The 18,708-nt window shown below is 41.1% G+C and overlaps 1 non-coding gene across 1 annotated transcript; it reads right to left on the bottom strand.

The window, feature by feature from the left end:
- Positions 1 to 1,247: 1,247 nt before the first annotated feature.
- LOC114114241 (small nucleolar RNA SNORA44) lies at positions 1,248 to 1,371 on the bottom strand. The gene has a single exon (XR_003589071.1). It is a non-coding gene; the product is annotated as a small nucleolar RNA SNORA44 (small nucleolar RNA).
- Positions 1,372 to 18,708: the final 17,337 nt, after the last annotated feature.

The raw sequence follows: 18,708 nt of genomic DNA, 5'->3' as shown, positions 1-18,708 counted from the left end.
CTGAATAATCAATTGCATGACACACTCCGTAATATTTTTGATTGTCTATTTGTGGGAGACAGAAAATAGCCCCCAAAGATATTCACATCCAATCCCTGGAATGTATAAATATGTTTTCTTAAATGGCAAAAGAGTCTTTGCAGGTGTGATAAAGTGTATACACCTTGAGATGGGGAAGATTACACAGAATTACACACGTGGACTCAATCGAACCACAGGAATCCCTGAAAATCAGAGAAACTTTCCTGGGTTTAGTCAGAGAAAGAGATGTGATGATGGAAAAATGCTACATTGCTGGCTTTGAAGATGGAAGAAATTGTTTCCATGAGCCAAAGAAGGCAAATGGGAGCTAGAAACTGCAAGAAGCAAGGAAGCTGACTCATCCCTAGAGCCTACTGCAAACACTTTGGTTTTAATTGTGATAACTGATTTTGGATTTTGGACATCCAATGCTGTAAAATAATAAATTCTGTATTGTTCAAGCCACCAAGTTTATGGTACTGTTACGGCAGCAATAAAAAAATGTACTATATTCCTCATGTGACAACGATTTTGTAACGTCAGTTTTCATATACAGAACAATGGTAGAAGGAGGAGGGGAAAAGGAGGGGCAGAAGAAGAGGAGGAGGAAGAGGAATGAGAAAGAAGAGGAGCAGGAGGAAGGGTGGGAAGGAAGAGGAGGAGATGAAAAAGGGAGGGGAGGGGAGAGGGAGGAGGAGGGGAGAGGGAGGAGGAGGGGAGAGGGAGGAGGAGGGGAGAGGGAGGAGGAGGGGAGAGGGAGGAGGAGGGGAGAGGGAGGAGGAGGGGAGAGGGAGGGGGAAAATGAATTATATTTTCATTGGTTGTCAAATAACCCTTTATTCAATTATTTTCCATTGCTGGTCAAATAACCCTTTGGTAAATTATTTCCCTTAGTTCTTAACTAACAGGGCATTGCACTGTACCACTGTTGATGACATCTATGATGTCACAAGGACAACAGCCATCAAAATTGCAGCCCACTGACTGGGCAGTCCCCAGGAGGTGGAGTTGGAGGGGGGGGGCAGGAGGAGAGTACAGAGAGGAAGAGGGGAGGGAGAAGAAGAAAAGGAGGTGAAAAAAGCTTCTGGGGAATTCTCTGCTGGTCCAATAGTTAAGACTCAGTGCTTTCAATGTGGTGGCCCAGGTTTAACCTCTGGTTGGGAAACCAAGATCCTGCAAGCATGGCAGCATCCCTAAATGTTTTTAATTAAGAAAACAATTTTTTATATTATAGGAAAATCGAATGGAAGTTGCAGATATTATGCTGACCTGTTCTGTCAAAGTCTCTCCAAACTGCTCTTAGCATGAAGTTAGAGATCTCTAAAAAAAAATTTTTTTAAAAGAAAGTTTCTATAACCATTCCTGCACATATCCTTCAGACATGCCTCTTGAGTATAAACCTAAGGATGAAATTCCTGGATCATAGTATAGGTTTCTATGTAACCAAACAGTTCTCAAAGTTGTACCATTCTACACTCCCACCAGTAACATATGAGAGTTTCTATTTTCTCCACACTCTCATCCTCACAGAGAATTGTCAGTCCTTTTCATTTTATCCATGAAAAGGTGCAGAATCATATTCAAGGTGGCTTTAACGTACATTTCCCTGAAGTCTCCTGATGGTGTTATGTATACATTTGTGTATGGGTATACAGTCATTTCCAGATGAGAATAATTTTAAAATTTCATTGCAAGAAAATGACTGTGAAATTAAATATTATGATTCATGCTTACCATCTTTCTATTTTTCCTTTCCTGCAGTACATTGCCACCTTTCTATTTTGTGGCAATAAAATTTATTTTGACAATAAATATTTGCCAGTGTCTGGATATTTGTGTCAGAATTTCAGTGGACAAGCCAGGACTTTCTCACTTCCTCTCTCCCCTCTAGAGTTTTCCTCAGAGCTGAAACCAGTTCAGTTCAGTTCAGTCACTCAGTGGTGTCTGACTCTTTGTGACCCCATGGACTGTGGCACGCCAGGCCTCCCTGTCTATCACCAACTCCTGGAGTTTACTCAAACTCATGTCCATTGAGTCAGTGATATCATCCAACCATCTCATCCTCTCTTGTCCCCTTCTCCTCCCACCTTCAATCTTTCCCGGGGTCTTTTCCAGTGAGTCAGTTCTTTGCATCGGGTGGCCAAATTGTACTGTTTCAGCTTCAGCATCATTCTTTCCAATGTATATTCAGGACTGATCTCCTTTAGAATGGACTGGTTGGATCTCCTTGTAGTCCAAGGGACTCTCAAGAGTCTTCTCCAACACCACAGTTCAAAAGCATCAGTTCTTCGGTGCTCAGCTTTCTTTATAGTCCAACTCTCACATCCATACAGGAGTACTGGAAAAACTATAGCCTTGACTAGACGGAATAGTAAGTGAAAGTTAAGGCATGAGAATGTAACAGAAAGCTTTTGGATATTCTCATCAAATCCCCCTTCTCTGAGAAGGATTCCACATGGCTAAAGTTGAATTTATGTAATGTGACCCTGCTTCTTCCGCTGACTTCAACTGACTGGGTAAGAGGGTGCATCTAATCCAGAGGGAGGCCATTAATTGGTTGTTGTTGTTTAGTTGCTAAGTCATGTCCAACTCTCTGCAACTTGGACTGTAGCCCATCAGGCTTCTCTGTCCATGGGATTCTCCAGGCAAGAGTACTGGAGTGGGTTGCCATTTCCGTCTCCAGGGGATCTTCCTGACCCAGGAATTGAACCTGAAGCTCCTGCTTGGCAGGCAGATTCTTAACCACTGAGCCACCAGGGAAGGGCATTTATTGGTTGGCATGAGCCTAAAAGTTTTTCTATACCCAGCATTTTTAGTTTGAATATTATAATATGATCAATTTACCAGGGACCCTGGAATTGAGAGAACAGACAAAGAGAAGGGCCCAGTGCACAAAGAAGCAGAGAAGCTAATCTATGGAGACAGTGAGAGGAATAAAGCTAAGAAACCAGAAAAAATCCACATGGATCCCAATAGAGAACAGCTGCCCTGGTCCAAGATTTCTAGTTCCATCTCTTTGGACCCTCGGCAGACTTCCTGCCTTTGGTACTGGGAGATACCTTAGTATCTGTTCAAGTGAATTTCCCATTTTTGGTGAAGCTGGTTTGAATATATTTTTGTTACTTGTCCACAGAAGTCATGGACATGTCCTGCTCCTAAAAAGAGGCTAACTCTATGTGGAATGTACCTGCTCCATCCAAACAGTCGGCATCCAGGCTGACCCTGTGGATGCTAAACATCTTTATACTAAATTCAGCAAATATTGGGAAAAGAATCAAACTAGGAAAGCTCTAAAAATAAGAGACTATGAAATCTCCTGTCTAATTTTAGTCTCAATGACCTTTTTCCTCTTCCTTTCTTCTCTGACCACAGCCAATGTTATCTCCTTTCCTACTTTACCTTGCGTCTTCTGTTATTCCCTTGCTTCAGCCTCATGCCTTTTGAATACATGCTGTTTTCAGAACACGGATGGTCATAAAGCAAAAGTGTTTTGGTTTGGGGATGACATACTCTAAACCGTGAGGTGCTGTACTTAACTATCCCTGTGAGATTTGGGGGAACACAAAGGAAAAAAAACCTACTGACATCACAGCTAGCTCTGTATTATATGAAGTCATTAATATTTTATGCAACAGTCCCTCTCAACATTTATGAAATGTAAAAATACCAAATACAAAATTGCTCTAAGAAACAGCATGAAAGATTAATGAACAGACAGCTTCCCAAAAGGTTTGTGATGTGCTCAAAGACAGATGAGAAGAAAACACAAATTAAAAAAGAAACAAAAAGCCAATGAAAATATAGCTGATAAATATAAGCTACATGGTCTGCTTTCCATACATGCTTTATATTTACTTCCATAATTCATTTTTTTTAATCCTTGAATGTACTACGTTATGATTAGAACATTCTTATGCAAGGTGTAAAAGGAGGAGAGGAAAAAGATACTTAGAGGGCATAACTTCATGGCTATGGAAAGCCTCGGAAAGTTCTAACAACTGCTAGAAGCAGCCTTTTAATGACTGAACTCGGTGAGCTCCTACCAAAGCTCGTTGTTTACCACTGACAATTACATTGCAACCTGATCCTGCGGTTTCTACTGGGAAACTCCATCCCATCTTTCTAAGCCTTATTTTCTTTTAAAATTACAAAAGTGAAACAAGAAAAATTGCTTTTCTCACGTACTCTCTTTAATCCTTAACCTACTTAGCTTTGTGTACTTCAAGTAGAAAAGAGAATTAATAACATTGTAGGCTGTAAACACCCAGTGCTGGGTTTTATATAAAGGGGAGGTATTAGCTCCAGGCTGAAGTCTCTTGCCTGATGCCAAACGTGTGTCTGTTCTCCCCAGACAGGATGGAGCCAGCTGCTGGGCTAGGCAGGTTCTAAGCACAGGGGTCTGCACTGCAATTATCCCAAAGACCTGCTGAAGTATGACTGAGGAGGACAACTTTTCAATTGTGCAAACAGGGCTTAAACTTTGTCTGTGCCTTGCAATATTTTTCCAAGTAATTTTCAAACTCATGTTTTTAATTTTACTACCCTTCTTAAGTAAGGCGAATTTATGTACCCAGTGAAGAACAACTTCCACAGAGTGATCTGAAATACCCTCTAGGCTTCACTCACAGAAGAGGACAAGTTTGCCTAGCATCCTGCATCTGGTAAAGGCTTTGCTTCCTCTTTCCCAGAAATTCCATGTCAGAGTCTTATCACTGGGTCAGCTAGCAGAGGCCATCAGTCACTGCTGATAAGACTTTATTGAGCATCCCATGACTCGACCAATCTTTAGATCTTAGCGTAAATATCACTTTCTTAGAAACACATTCCCTGACACTCTCAATTAGTTTATACATTCTCATGTTGGTGATTGTATGGTTGGGATTATTTGATTAAGGTCTATTTCCAACCTTCCAAGGAAATGGCAACCCACTCCAGTATTTTTGCCTGGAGAATTCCATGGACGGAGGAGTTTGGTAGGCTACAGTCCACGGGTCGCAAAGAGTTGGACACGACTGAGCGACATCACTTTCACTTTCACTTTCACCCCGCAACTCTAAGTTCTCAGGGCAGTGTTTATTTTAATCATCAATGCATTTTCAATATCCAGCACACAACCTAATCCTTTCTAGGTATTTAATAAATACCTGTTGAGCGAGGGGTTCAATGAATGAATGAAATACATGCATACTATTTAATACTCTGCAATTTAAAAATGTTTTTCTGTTGGCATGCCTCCAGGCCCAGTCCCTGAACACTCTGCCTTTGGAATCTCATCCATAAATCATAATTTTGAATACTATCTTCTGAATTATAGGTGTTGACTCCAAAGTTCACATCTCTCACTCAAATTTCTCCAACTCTAAATTCATAAGATCACCTCTTGAGTAGACAACATATATTTTTAGGATTCCAATGAACATCTAAAATTTAATATATCTAAAGCATAACTTTTGATTCCCATAAATTATCAAAATTACCTTTCTGAATTTCAACATTAAATGAATATGTGATAATATTAGTAAAATACTGTTCACTTATGGATAACAATATTATGTTTGTTATAAGATAATGTGAAATAAATAACAAGAATTTTTAAAATGTTTATCAAGTACCTACTACACAGTAGGCACTGATCTAGGCTCTAGGAAATCTAATAAATGATTAGACTGGGCTGGTGTTGCCCTAGGCTCTGCCCTCTGTCCCCTTCTCAACTCCTCACTCACTCTGGGCACTTTGCAGTGGCTTTAATGACCACCTTTGAATGTGAGGATCACAAAAATCCTATCTCTGATCCCAAAGATACCTCTTCTCAGATTATAGCCCCTTTATTAACACAGAGTAAACTCAGGATCTGGAAGCACTCCAGTGCACTCCAGATATGTTCTGGGAGCCTCTTCCTTGGGAATTTCAAGACCAGAATTTAGGAGAAATCTTCTAGGTGCCTGGGGACCACTTTTTGGGGAATCTTATAGCCCTAGACAAAAAGAGTATGTTAATACCCCAATTATACCTCAGTGTTATGTGGGAGCTTATAGTTCTTTTTAAAGTACCACATTATCACTGTGGTACAGATAAGAAAACTAGGCTTCAAGGAAGCTAACTAACTTACCTAACTTCTAGGGCTAATGTCAATAAATGGTGGAGTTCTAACTCTATCGCATCTCAGCATCATCCCCCCTCTGTAACAGGGCATCAGGTAGAGACATATGCTATAGGAAACAATGAGCCCTGAAAGTCTTTACAGTAGGTGGATAACAGGATGTCAGAAGTATTTAAGGAAGATTAATATGGTGGTGGGAGAAGGCAATGGCACCCCACTCCAGTACTCTTGCCTGGAAAATCCCATGGATGGAGGAGCCTGGAAGGCTGCAGTCCATGGGGTCGCAGAGGGTCGGACACGACTGAGCGACATCACTTTCACCTTTCACTTTCATGCATTGGAGAAGGAAATGGCAACCTACTCCAGCATTCTTGCCTGGAGAATCCTAGGGACAGGATAGGCTAGTGGGCTGCCGTCTATGGGGTCGCACAGAGTTGGACACAACTGAAGCTGCTTAGCAGCAGTAACAGCAGCAATATGGTGGTGATATGCAGGATGGATGGATGGAAGAACTGAGGTTGGGAGACTGAGTAGAAACCACTGTGTGAGTGGGATAAGGCCCTGATTTAGAGAAATGAAGTAGAAATACAGAGGCATTGAGGTTTGAGGCTAAATGAAATTAGAGCATTAAAAAAAGGCTGATTTTAAAATTCTTTAAAGCTTCAAGCCTTGGCAGTTAGAAGCAGATTACTGGGAATGCAAGGAGTATTGCAGGGAGCTGATGACCTTGATTCTGACATTGGGAAATGAAAGGATAAGACCTATAAGTATATCTGAACTTCTTACCTTTGTGGGGAGGCTGGGTAAGAAACAACCCCAGCTAAAGAATTGGTCCAGGGAGAAAGATGAGAATGTCTTTTATGGAGGCTGTGGTGATGGGGCCAGGAGGGCAGGTGCTATAATTTAACCCATGGGCTGTATATCTAAAATTTGAGTTGCAGTTAAAAAGTAAGAAAAGGCAGGAGTAAAGGAGGATATGAAAGAGTGGAGCAGAAAAGGGGTCAGCGAAAGTAGAATAGACAGCAGTGGTCTGTAGGCAGGACACAGAAGGTGATTTGCATAAATCTTTGAAAGCAGGTCCAACAGCTGGCAGGTTGCATCCATTTGGAGTGAGCCAAGCTAGGACCATAGAAAGGATCCAGTTTGGAATGGACCAACACTGGACGTCCTAGAGGGAGCTGGAGCAGGGGACTAGAATTGGAGAGTGGAGCTGGAAGTTAGTAGCAGAGAGGTGATCACTAAAGCTATAAGAACAAGTAAGCTTTTTGAATGGGAAATAACAGAATGAGATATGTAGACCTAGGACTAATCTTGAAGCCCCAAAGGGATGCTGTCTAGACCATAGCTGATTCCACACGCCCTGTGGCAACAAGTTGGACAGGGAAAGGGAAGAAATTCCCCTTGGTCAACAGCTTAGGGAACTTCTCAGTTTCTAGCTGTGCCCAGATCCCGAATGGTATCTTAATCTCAGGATTAATTCAGGTGAATTCCCACATCCACTCCTCCTGAGGCAACACTTTCATTGTTTTTCTTTCCTTCCTATTCTTTTCTTCCTTCCTTTAATTTCTTCTCAGGAAAGGCCATGTATCTTACCTTAGGCCCTTATTTTCAAGATAAAAGTGAATTGCTGCAAGTTATGTTAGGATCCCTGCTGTTCTCCAAATCAATCCTCATTTGGGGTTCTTGCACACATACGGGATGACAGAGAAGTTGAGAAATGGAATGTTTTTGAGAAGATATTCCAAATTACTAGATGCACATTTTTTTTGGAGTCCTGTCCTCAGGATATGGGATAGAGAAGGAGCGGTTATGATTCACTCCTTTAAAAAGCTTTGTGGCTTATCTCTCTCCTTGGGAAGCATCTGGTGTGTTTACAGACATAGCTTAAATCCAGTTACAGACTAACATAGTGATAGGAATGTTAAAAGGATCATATGGGAAGAGAATGGCCCCATCTTTAGCATGCTGGTCAGTGTTCACTAGAGAAGTAAAACCAATGGGAGCAATCCCAGATAGGTACACAGGAAAATAGGGAGTCTGAGAGAGATCTATTTGAAAGAATTGGTTCATGCAGTTGTGGGGGCTGACAAGTCCAAAATCTGTAGGGCAGACTAACAAGCTGCAAATGAAGACAGGGTTTCCATGCTATAGTCTTGAGGCAGAATTTCTTCTATAATAAACCTGTCTTTGCTTTCAGGCTTTCAGCTGATCAAATGAGGCCCACCCACATTATAGAGGGTAATCTGCTTTACTTAAAGTCTACTGATTGTTAAATGTTAATTATATCTTAAAACAATACCTTCATAGCAATGTATAGACTAATATTTGACTAAGCAATAAGCACCATAGCCTAGTGAAATCAACACATAAAACTGTCCATCATACTGCATTCTCAGTAGCAATTCATCCAGAAGCTGTGACTTCCCTTCCCGAGTCTAGGAGAATGAGATATTGCTGTTTCTGTGACAAGGAAACCTCTAGCCGGCCATGACCTCTGGCCAATAAAGAACAGAGGTGACAGTAGAATAGCTCAAGGAAATCTCTGTATGGGCCAAGCCTGGAGCTTGCATGTCACTTCCTTCCACATTCCATCAGGCATAACTCATAGCATTGAACCTGGGAATCAGTTTAGCAGGGTATGGGAAAATGGGATATAAGTTTGTGGCCAGTGTCTGCCACAGATTCAAAATTTCTAGCTTCCAGTACTCAACGGATGGTAGTTTTGTTAACTAAGACAAGCACGCAGAAGAGACGATGTATTGAAAAAATACTGAACCCAGTTTTTAGCACATAGAGTCTTGAATGCCTATGGAATATTCAGATGAAGATGTTCTGTTGACAGCCTGAAGGCCTGGAGATCAGGGAAGATGTTGGCATTAGAGGTCAAGATTTAGAGAGTATTTGGCTGGTGGGTATCATAACAAGAAAGAGAAAAGAGAAGAAAGAGGATGAATTTTTAAAGAGTCAAGTAAAGAAAAAGCAGCTGGTGAAAGTTTTTAGGTTGAGAACAAAGCAAAAAGGATGAGATCTCAAATGTTAAGGGAGGAAAGAGTTTCAAAAAAGGGAGTGGTCCATAGTGTCCTATGCATAGAAAAATGAAGACAATTCAGAAAATGCTATTTGCATTTAGTTATTCCTTTCTCTCTACCACATTCAAAATCCTCCCTCAGATTGTTCTCCTTTTGGAAAAGCAAATCAACCAGTTTACTGCAAGATATGAACATCAGGGTTCAAGATAGTGGATCAAGCACAAGCACTTATCTTCTTACTCATCTAAGATACCATTAAAATGCAGCAAAGGAATTAAACAAAAAAGTGTACAAATCCACAACAGAGAGAACAAGATAGTCTTCAAAATAGTTCTACAAAACAAAGAGTGGAGAGAGGAGTGTTGATACAGAGCAGAGTAAGCCAAAACTAATTGCGCCTTCCTGAATCCAGGAGAGGCTCCCATCTGGGTGAAGCAAGGGAAAGAAAGAGTAAGAGAGAAGAGAGGAGCCGAAAACAGGAGATGGGAATAAAAGACAGACAGTGGAAGAGGAAAGCGTGAGTATAAAAGGTAAGTACAAAGGAGGAGATGAGGAGGAGAATTAATTTCTACCTGAAGCTCTGGGATCATCTCCTGAGGGTTACGGTGCTCTGACCACAGATCTCAAGAACAGAAGTAAAACGGCAGCAATATTGAGTTGAATGGGCAGTACTACTTGCCTGGGTTTTAGAAGACACATGCTGTTTGTTGTTTTTCAGTGTAAAATTAACCCATAGATCAGTCATAGACAACTGATTGCAGAAGACATAAAAATAGCTTTCTTCCTCCTTAATACTTGGTTCCTCACCTTGGAAACCACTTTGAAAAACTTCTGCTTTAAATTCTCCTAAAAGGTACTTTTATCTCTATAAAGTATACTTCTTGATTTAGCAATTTGAAACATTGTGCGCTAACTTCCTGTTATGCGGAAGGGTCTTGGGTCAACACCGTATAACTTGTGTGAAGAAGTCAGTGTGAATTTGGGCAACACCATGGTTCCGGTCAACGGATGCTAAGCATTATCTGTACTGTTCAGTTTTTATTTTTAACAACAAAAGCACATTGCTTTAGAAATAAAAACAAACTTTAAAAAATGATGGCTGACAGTCATTCAACATTTTATCTCTCCCATGAGCATTTTATTTCTATTAGGGGATAAGACCCCAACTCCAAAGAATGAATCTGTAATGAAGCTGTTCAGAAATGAAAGTAGAGTAAAGGAGATTCTCAAGGTTTGGGAAACTGCCTCTTGTGGGAAGTTGTCAGTTCTGCATGCAAATGCCTATGTGGTCAATAAGATTTCCTGACGTCTCTTGCGTCCCATGAATTAAGCTAGACAATTCCTCCAATGCACAAGTACCAGCTCCATAAGATAATCCCTGCAACTCCCTGAGTCCTTAATGATTCAAATTAACAAAATAATAGCAACTCTATTATATCTCAATCCCCCCATTCACTCTCTGGTTATCTGACTCTGTGGGTCACCGTCCTAAATTCCCTGGGAAGTCTTTTGAAGTTAGGAGGGAGCATATTGTTCAAGTGTAAGTTGAGAGGAGGTGCTGGGAAGAGGGAAGAGAAAAACGTAGTAAGTGATTAATTATATTCTTGGTTTAGCCCCCTCCATAGAAGACTTGGTCAAAAGCAACTGTCTCTGTTTCCAATTTTTACCACAAAGAGTCGCAAATCTCTGGAGAGGACGTATGTCTCTTAGATTTATAAAACATTAAAGAAACAAGGTTGTGAATTTAGGTCCAAAGTCACAGTAGTCACTTCAAGATGTAAGAAATGTATACTGGCAATTCTATGACAAATATACTATATATTTTGCTGCAATGGAAATTAAGATAGAAAAAAATCATGATTATGTTTTTAAAAGGAATCTCTATCTTTTGAAGAATTATACTGAAATGTGAATGTATTAAATGATCTGCTATCTGGAGTTTGCTTTTAAACAATCCAGTTTGTGGGGGAGGGAGGGTGGCAATGGAAGTAAAAATGAAACGTCAGATGGCTAACAAACACATGAAAAGATGCTCAACATCACTCATTATCAGAGAAATGCAAATCAAAACCACAATGAGATACCATCTCACGCTGGTCAGAATGACTGCTATCAAAAAGTCTACAAACAATAAATGCTGGAGAGGGTGTGGAGGAAAGGGAACCCTCTTACACTGTTGGTGGGAATGCAAACTAGTACAGCCACTATGGAGAACAGTGTGGAGATTCCTTAAAAAAATTGGAAATAGAACTGCTATATGACCCAGCAATCCCACTGCTGGGCATACATATCAAGGAAAGAGAATTGAAAGAAACACGCATACCCCGATGTTCATTGCAACACTGTTTACAATAGTTAGGACATGGAAGCAACCTAGATGTCCATTGGCAGACGAACGGATAAGAAAGTTGTGGTACATACACACTGTGCAATATTACTCAGCCAATAAAAAGAATGCATTTGAGTCAGTTCTAATGAGGTGGATGACACTGGAGCCTAATATACAGAGTGAAGTAAGTCAGAAAGAAAAACATCCATACAGTATATTAATGCATATATGTGGAATTTAGAAAGATGGTAACGACAATCCTATATGCAAGACAGATATAAAGAATAGACTTTTGGACTCTGTGGGAGAAGGCGAGGATGGGATGATTTGAGAGAATAGCACTGAAACATGTATATTACCACAGGTGAAACAGATGACCAGTCCAAGTTCGATGCCTGAAACAGGGCACTCAAAGCTGGTGCACTGGGACAACCCAGAGGGATGGGATGGGGAAAGAGGTGGGAGGGGGGCTCGGGACGGGGGGACACATGTACACTTGTGGCTGATTCATGTCAATGTATGGCAAAATCCACCACAATATTGTAAAGTAATTAGCCTCCCATTAAAATAAACAAATTGATTTTTTTTAAAAATGAAACTTGTCCATGAGCAGATAATTCTTGAAGCTGAAAGCTGGGTACATGAAAATTAATTATATTCTTTTTACTTGTGTGTGTGTCATACACACAGACACACACATATGCACATTTATCTGAAATTGTCTACAACAAACATTTTTTAAAAACACAAAAAAGAAAAAGAAATTAAAGCAGGCCACCACAGCAAGGTTTTAAAGAAATGAAGCCTTAAGCATATGGAATTGGATATTGTTTCACACAAGCTGTCTTCATTTTAGAGAGACTGACATGGTTACAGAATGTTATAGAAAAACAGGACTAGAAGATATTTCAAGTCTTTTCACAGCTACAGAAATTGAAGCTCAGGCTGAAGAACTTGTTCAAATTACCGAGTTAGTTCTAGGGACAGACTTGAAGCACTGATGGTATAAAGAGGGAAAAAAAAAAAAAACCCTTCTATCCTCTTAGGTTTTGTAGTAGTGTCTAAGAATTAAACCAAGATGAGACAGATTAATACAAATTATATTTAATATTTTTACATGTGCATGGGCATCTTCAGAATAAAAATAAAGACCCAAAGAAGGCCAAAAATCTGTTACACCAGAAAGCTTATATACCAGTTTTACATGAAGAACTACAAATGTTGAGAATTTGACAAGATAAAAGGGCTTGGGCTGGGAGGCAATAAATTGTGAGACAGTAACTAAAATATATGGGAAAACCAATGGAAGATAGGGGTTATTTTAGTAGCTTTGTTTGTACAGGGCCTCTTAGGCACTGACTCCCAATCTCTGGTGATAAGAATGTTCTTCTCTTCCTGGTACGCAGAGGACATCTTTCTCATGGGAAATTTTATGGCTTGCTTTTAGATAGAAAGGAGGTGGCGGCGGGTGGCAGTGGGGGGGCGGGGGGAGGTGTCAAGGAGCCCTTCCTGCATCTACTATTTCCCAGGTGCCTTCAGTTCAAAATGGTAATCAATATGCCGAAAGGACATATTTGGGGTGGCATGTTCTGAACCACTCTTTCAATGACAAATCTTCATGGATCTATTCACTCAGTCAACAAATACGCATGGAGCATTTACCATGCATTCAATACTGTGTAGACTCAATAAATGCAAGCATAAGTGCCCATACAGGCATTATTAATTGACCCCCAGACTCTTTTCCTAGAATACTATTCAACATAGTGTTCCAGGTAACGATTGGAAATAAATCCTATTTGTGGTCAGCAGACAGAGGTGTTGGCTTTAAACTGTTCTCCTTTAATCTATTTAAAATGCAATACAAATTACTGGACTAGTCACCTTAAATGTTCCAAGGTAAGTACTTCCACAAAGACCCACAACATAAGACATAGCTCTTAAGGGCCTACAGGTGCTCACACTCATGGTCCAACTGCCAAGCACGGGCAGGATAGCACTTTATATAACCATGAAGTCACAGTGTTTGCTCCTACATTTACTTCTCTAAGACCCCCCAGCTCAGTTGGCCAGGGTGAAGGGGTGCCCACACTCTGAGTCAAAACTGCCTCCCTGAACCTTGACAACAGCAACTCAGGTTGGCTTATTAGTATAGTTGCTTGGGTCAATACAATGTTCCCTGCTCAGCTTACGGAATTAGGAAATCAGGTGAAAAAAGAATCAGTGTGGGTGATCAAGCATTAAAGCAGCTTACCACTCAGTGAAAAGTAGTTGAGAAGGAGGTAGGGAAGGAGTGTGCAGATTTAATGACCCCTTTTATGGTGAACTTGATACCAAATGTGACACTATCCCAATAATCTGCTTTGTTACCTTGGGCTATGGGAATATCCCTGAAGCCTCTCTCAAACACTCAGTCATTCAACAAACACTGTCTGATTACTTATGTCAGGCACTTTTCTAAGCCCTGGAAAAGAAGACATAAGAAAGTCTAGGCCCTTAGGAAACTTACAGCCTGAAATCTGTATAGAGACTCATACATAAAAGTATACAATAGAAGGTTTTGGATTATTAGAGAAGTAACCCTGAAATTAGAAGTTTTTCAACCAAAGAAACTGTATAAGAGATCATGATAGGCATAATTTGCAGAGCCCGGTGCAAAAAAAAAAAAAAAAAAAAAATGCTGAGCTCCAAAGTTGTTAAAAATTTCAAGGCAGCAGCAACATAGCACTAAACCTAGCAAGGGGTCCTTCTAAGTGCAGGATTCTGTGTAACTATGCAGATTCTGTGCTCAGCAGATTGGCCTTGTTGTAGATTCTGGTCTCCAGAAAGATAAGGACCAGCCCTGACAACACTTGGCTTAATAGTTATGAAAGGAGAAGTAGATAATTCAGAATCAGTCCTGCGTTTTCCTGCACTGAGGATAACTGCTACTATGCGACTGAGCATCGTGGTGACCCGGCAGACAGACACTGCAGTGATTCTGTGTGTCCCAATCCTGTTTCTCTAGCCCATCTATTTCTCTAGCACATTTCTGTAGCACATCTGTAGATGTGGCGGATTCTCATCCATGTCTCCCTGCACAGTTCCTCATGATGCAGACAAGCAGTTCCAAGACAGCTGACTCTGTGTCTAGCTTTGGAGACTGTTAGCTAGCTGAGATTAGTCTTCAGCGACCATGTGAGTGCAGACACTCTGGGTTCCAATGCAGGTGCACCCTTTTGGAAGAGAAGACATAGATATTTGAAAGGCAGTAAATTATCCTTCTGCACCTGATACACACCGTCATATTAACAAAACCAGCTGGTTCCTGAAAATGCGTGCCTTGGTCCACTGGGAAACCAAAGACAGCAAATGTTCTTGAATATGCTAACAGCTCTAATAAGAGTGAAGAGCGCTTAATTAAAGAAGTAATTAGCTTTTTACACAAGAAGGAACAAACAGATGAACATACACAAAACACAGAGATATCAGTAACTTCTAGTTTAAGAGCACACAGTTTGAAAGTATTTGCTGGTTTGTAAGGATAAACTCAATGTTCTCCAGCAATATGGATGGACCTAGAGATTATCATACTAAGTGAAGTAAGTCAGACAAAGACAGATATTAAATGAAATCACTTATATGTGAGATCTAAAATATGATAGAAATGAACTTATTTATCAAACAGAAACAGACTCACAGATGGAAAGCAAACTTGTGGATAAATTAGGAGTTTGGGATTAGCAGACACAAATTACTATATATACATAAACAACAAGGTTTTCATATATACAGCATACATATATAAATTGTATAGCACAGGCAACTGTATTCAGTATCTTACAAAAAACCTCCGTCTAGTCAAGGCTATGGTTTTTCCTGTGGTCATGTATGGATGTGAGAGTTGGACTGTGAAGAAGGCTGAGGGCCGAAGAATTGATGCTTTTGAACTGTGGTGTTGGAGAAGACTCTTGAGAGTCCCTTGGACTGCGAGGAGATCCAACCAGTCCATTCTGAAGGAGATCAGCCCTGGGATTTCTTTGGAAGGAATGATGCTAAAGGTGAAACTCCAGTACATTGGCTACCTCATGCGAAGAGTTGATTCACTGGAAAAGACTGTGATGCTGGGAGGGATTGGGGGCAGGAGGAGAAGGGGACAACAGAGGATGAGATGGCTGGATGGCATCACCGACTCGATGGACATGAGTTTGAGTGAACTCCAGGAGTTGTTGATGGACAGGGAGGCCTGGCGCGCTGCGATTCATGAGTCAGACATGACTGAGCGACTGAACTGAACTGAATGGAAAAGAAGGTGGAAAAACAAAACAACTCTGCCTTGCTAATAGCTGATCTCTTGGATCTCTATTTCTTTTTATTGTTGCCCCTCTTGGGTTCTCTTTCTTATCTTCACTGCTGTGTGGTAGGAGACTTTTACCATAAGTGGAGTGACCATTTGCTTGGGAGGGATGCCCCATCCTGGTGAGGACCAGAGGGTGGGTGGCCAAAGCCAGCCCTGCTGCAGTTCCTCTAGAGAAACTCTCACTTTCCTCTGTCCTTTCCTCTGGTTGCCTTTCCTGCCTCCCCTCCTGATGGAATGGTAATATCTAAAGGCCAGGATTCAGAAGGTAGGCCTAGCGTGCAAAAGGATGGCCTTGACACACACGTGGTAGAGGCCAACTAATAAAACTAAAGGGTTGGAGGTCATAAATCTGACATTTGCATAAAAAGTCCCTTCCACATAACTTCCTCATGATTCTGATTCAGCTGTCACTTTATGACTTATTTTATTTTATTTATTTGTTTATTTATTTTTTAATTTTATTTATTTATTTTTTAATTTTAAAATCTTTAATTCTTACATGTGTTCCCAAACATGAACCCCCCTCCCACCCCCCTCCCCATAACATCTCTGTGGGTCATCCCCATGTACCAGCCCCAAGCATGCTGTATCCTGCGTATGACTTATTTTAATTCAATTAAATCCAGTGAGCACTTACAAGCCTAATATGGGCAAGACTCTCTCAACATCATAAACAAAATTTTATTATAGCTTGTGAAAAAAAAAGAGTTTATTTTGACTTGTTTATGACAGGTATTAATGAGTTGACATTACACATAATATGATCCACACAAAGTTGGTCTTAGTTCTTTAAAAAGCAAATGTCTAATTTTGGAATTTGACTAAGACCAGCAGAGGCATCTAAGCTAGCCAGCCAGCTAAGTAGAAGTGGGAGCCAAAAAGCTTTTCATTAAAACTGCTGAACAGAGTTCCATCTCTGGCCTCTGCCTCCTTCTTTCCTGTGATTCTCAGCAATGGCTCATGATATGTGCACAGCATGCTACCCATGGAGGCCTCAGATCCTGTTAAGTATTTTTATTCCTATTCAGTTCAGTCTTCTCCCAGGACCCGGCCTCTAACTGTTTACATTGTACACTTTGAAAGTCTTGATCTATTGCCCAAAATTAAAATAATCCTCTACACTCTTAACCTTTTTGCTTACTACCTCCTGTCCTTCCTGGCTTCAACTGAAAATTTGGATTTCCCTGGAGGATTCTTAGCTCTTTTGCAGCCCTTGCAAAAGAGACAGCTCATCTGTGCACACAGGCTCTATCTGATGGCCAGAGGTAGTGTCTCCTGGCTTTAGGCTTCTGCCCACAGAATATGGTTCTTCCATATTTTTTCAAAAGCCTTCCCTTTGAAAATATTCATATCAACCAGCTTCCTATTCCTATTTATTTCCTATAAGTGCTGTAACAAACTATCACAAACTCAGTAGCATAAAACATCATACATTTATGGTCTTAGCATTCTGGAGGACAGAGTCCAAAATGGGCTTCGTGGGACTGGAGTCAAGGCGTCTGCAGGTCTGCATTCCCTCTGGAGGCTGCAGGGCAGAGTCCATTCCCTTGTCTTTTCCGTCTTCCCTCAGCTGCTTGCCTTTCTCGGCTTCCTCCATCTTCAAAGCTGGCGAGTGCATCACTCAGACCTATGCGTGCACTGTCATCACATCTCTTCTGCTTCCAATCCCTCCCCCCTCCCCCCCCCCAGCCTCCTTTCTCTCTTTTAAGGATCCTTGTGATTATGTTGATCCTGTCTGGATAATACGGGATGATCTCCCTTCCACAGAATCCTTGACTTCACCACATCTGCAAAATCCTTTTTGCTATTCAAGGTAATAGGTTTACAGGTTTTGGAGATGAGGACATGGACATGTTATTCCCCTTCTCTCCATCCTGTACTTCCCATCTCCAGGAAGCCTAGGCATTCCTCTGTTCCTCTTATATCAGGTCCCCTGATGGAGAGATTTCTGTCTTCATTCTTTCCATCGTCCTCAATGATGTCTAGCCTTGATCTCTTGCTTCCTCTATCTCTTTGTGCTCTTCACTTTATCCCTCTAAGTCTCTCTTTTTTGGCACCCTGGGCCTTGTCATCACTCATATTTGCACCTCAAGCTATTCAGAAATTCTGCTCAGACCATGGTCTCCACTGCTTCCCTCTAAACATGCTCTCTAATTTCACCAAGACCTGGGTTCCAAATTCTGATCTGTAAGCAGTCCGCTCTGGTTAATCCCTTCCGTGACGTGTTTATTAGCGACTCCATTTCCTCTGCCTCTTTGGCATCCTTTCTCTCCTTCCCTGACGACTCATGACAGAAGCAGACCATGAGGGCCTCAGAGTCGTCTGGGTAAGCATCCTACCGTTGCACTGCCCAGCGTCCCTATGAACTGGTCCATCCAAGCCACTCTACAAGGCTTTCTCTTGCCTCTGGTGAGTTCCCTCATGCAGGCTCCATGTCGAAAATTTCAAACACAGGCTTCTCAAACCTCCCACACAATCTCCACGTCCCTTACTCTTGACATGGGATATGTTCTCAGAATCCAAAGAGAAACTAGAGACCAAACAAGTCAGAGCCTCTTTGTTGATCTACCTAAGATGCATCTCTTCTTGTCTGTTTCTGTTACAGGGAAAGGGGTCCCTCTTTCAAAGGCCAAGCCCTCTCTTATGTGCTAAATCTCCTTTCCATCAATTTCCTCCTCTTAGTCTACCTTAGTCTCCCTCCACTCATTCTCTTCATAAACACTTTCACATTTTTCTAGTCTAAACATCACCCTTCCCTTCACTCTTCAAGTGACTCATCAAATATCTCTTTCCCTACAAAGCTGGTATAGGGATAAACTACAGGACATTATTGAACCTGAAGAAAGCTTATCCCTTCAGTATGAAATAAGGTCAGCTCTTGCCTGGAAAA

This window comes from Ovis aries, chromosome 3 (assembly GCF_016772045.2).
Source record: "Ovis aries strain OAR_USU_Benz2616 breed Rambouillet chromosome 3, ARS-UI_Ramb_v3.0, whole genome shotgun sequence".
Classification (NCBI taxonomy): Eukaryota; Metazoa; Chordata; class Mammalia; order Artiodactyla; family Bovidae; genus Ovis; species Ovis aries.
The sequence above is the reverse complement of the archived record's forward strand: the minus strand, read 5'-3'. Positions and strand labels throughout refer to the sequence as shown.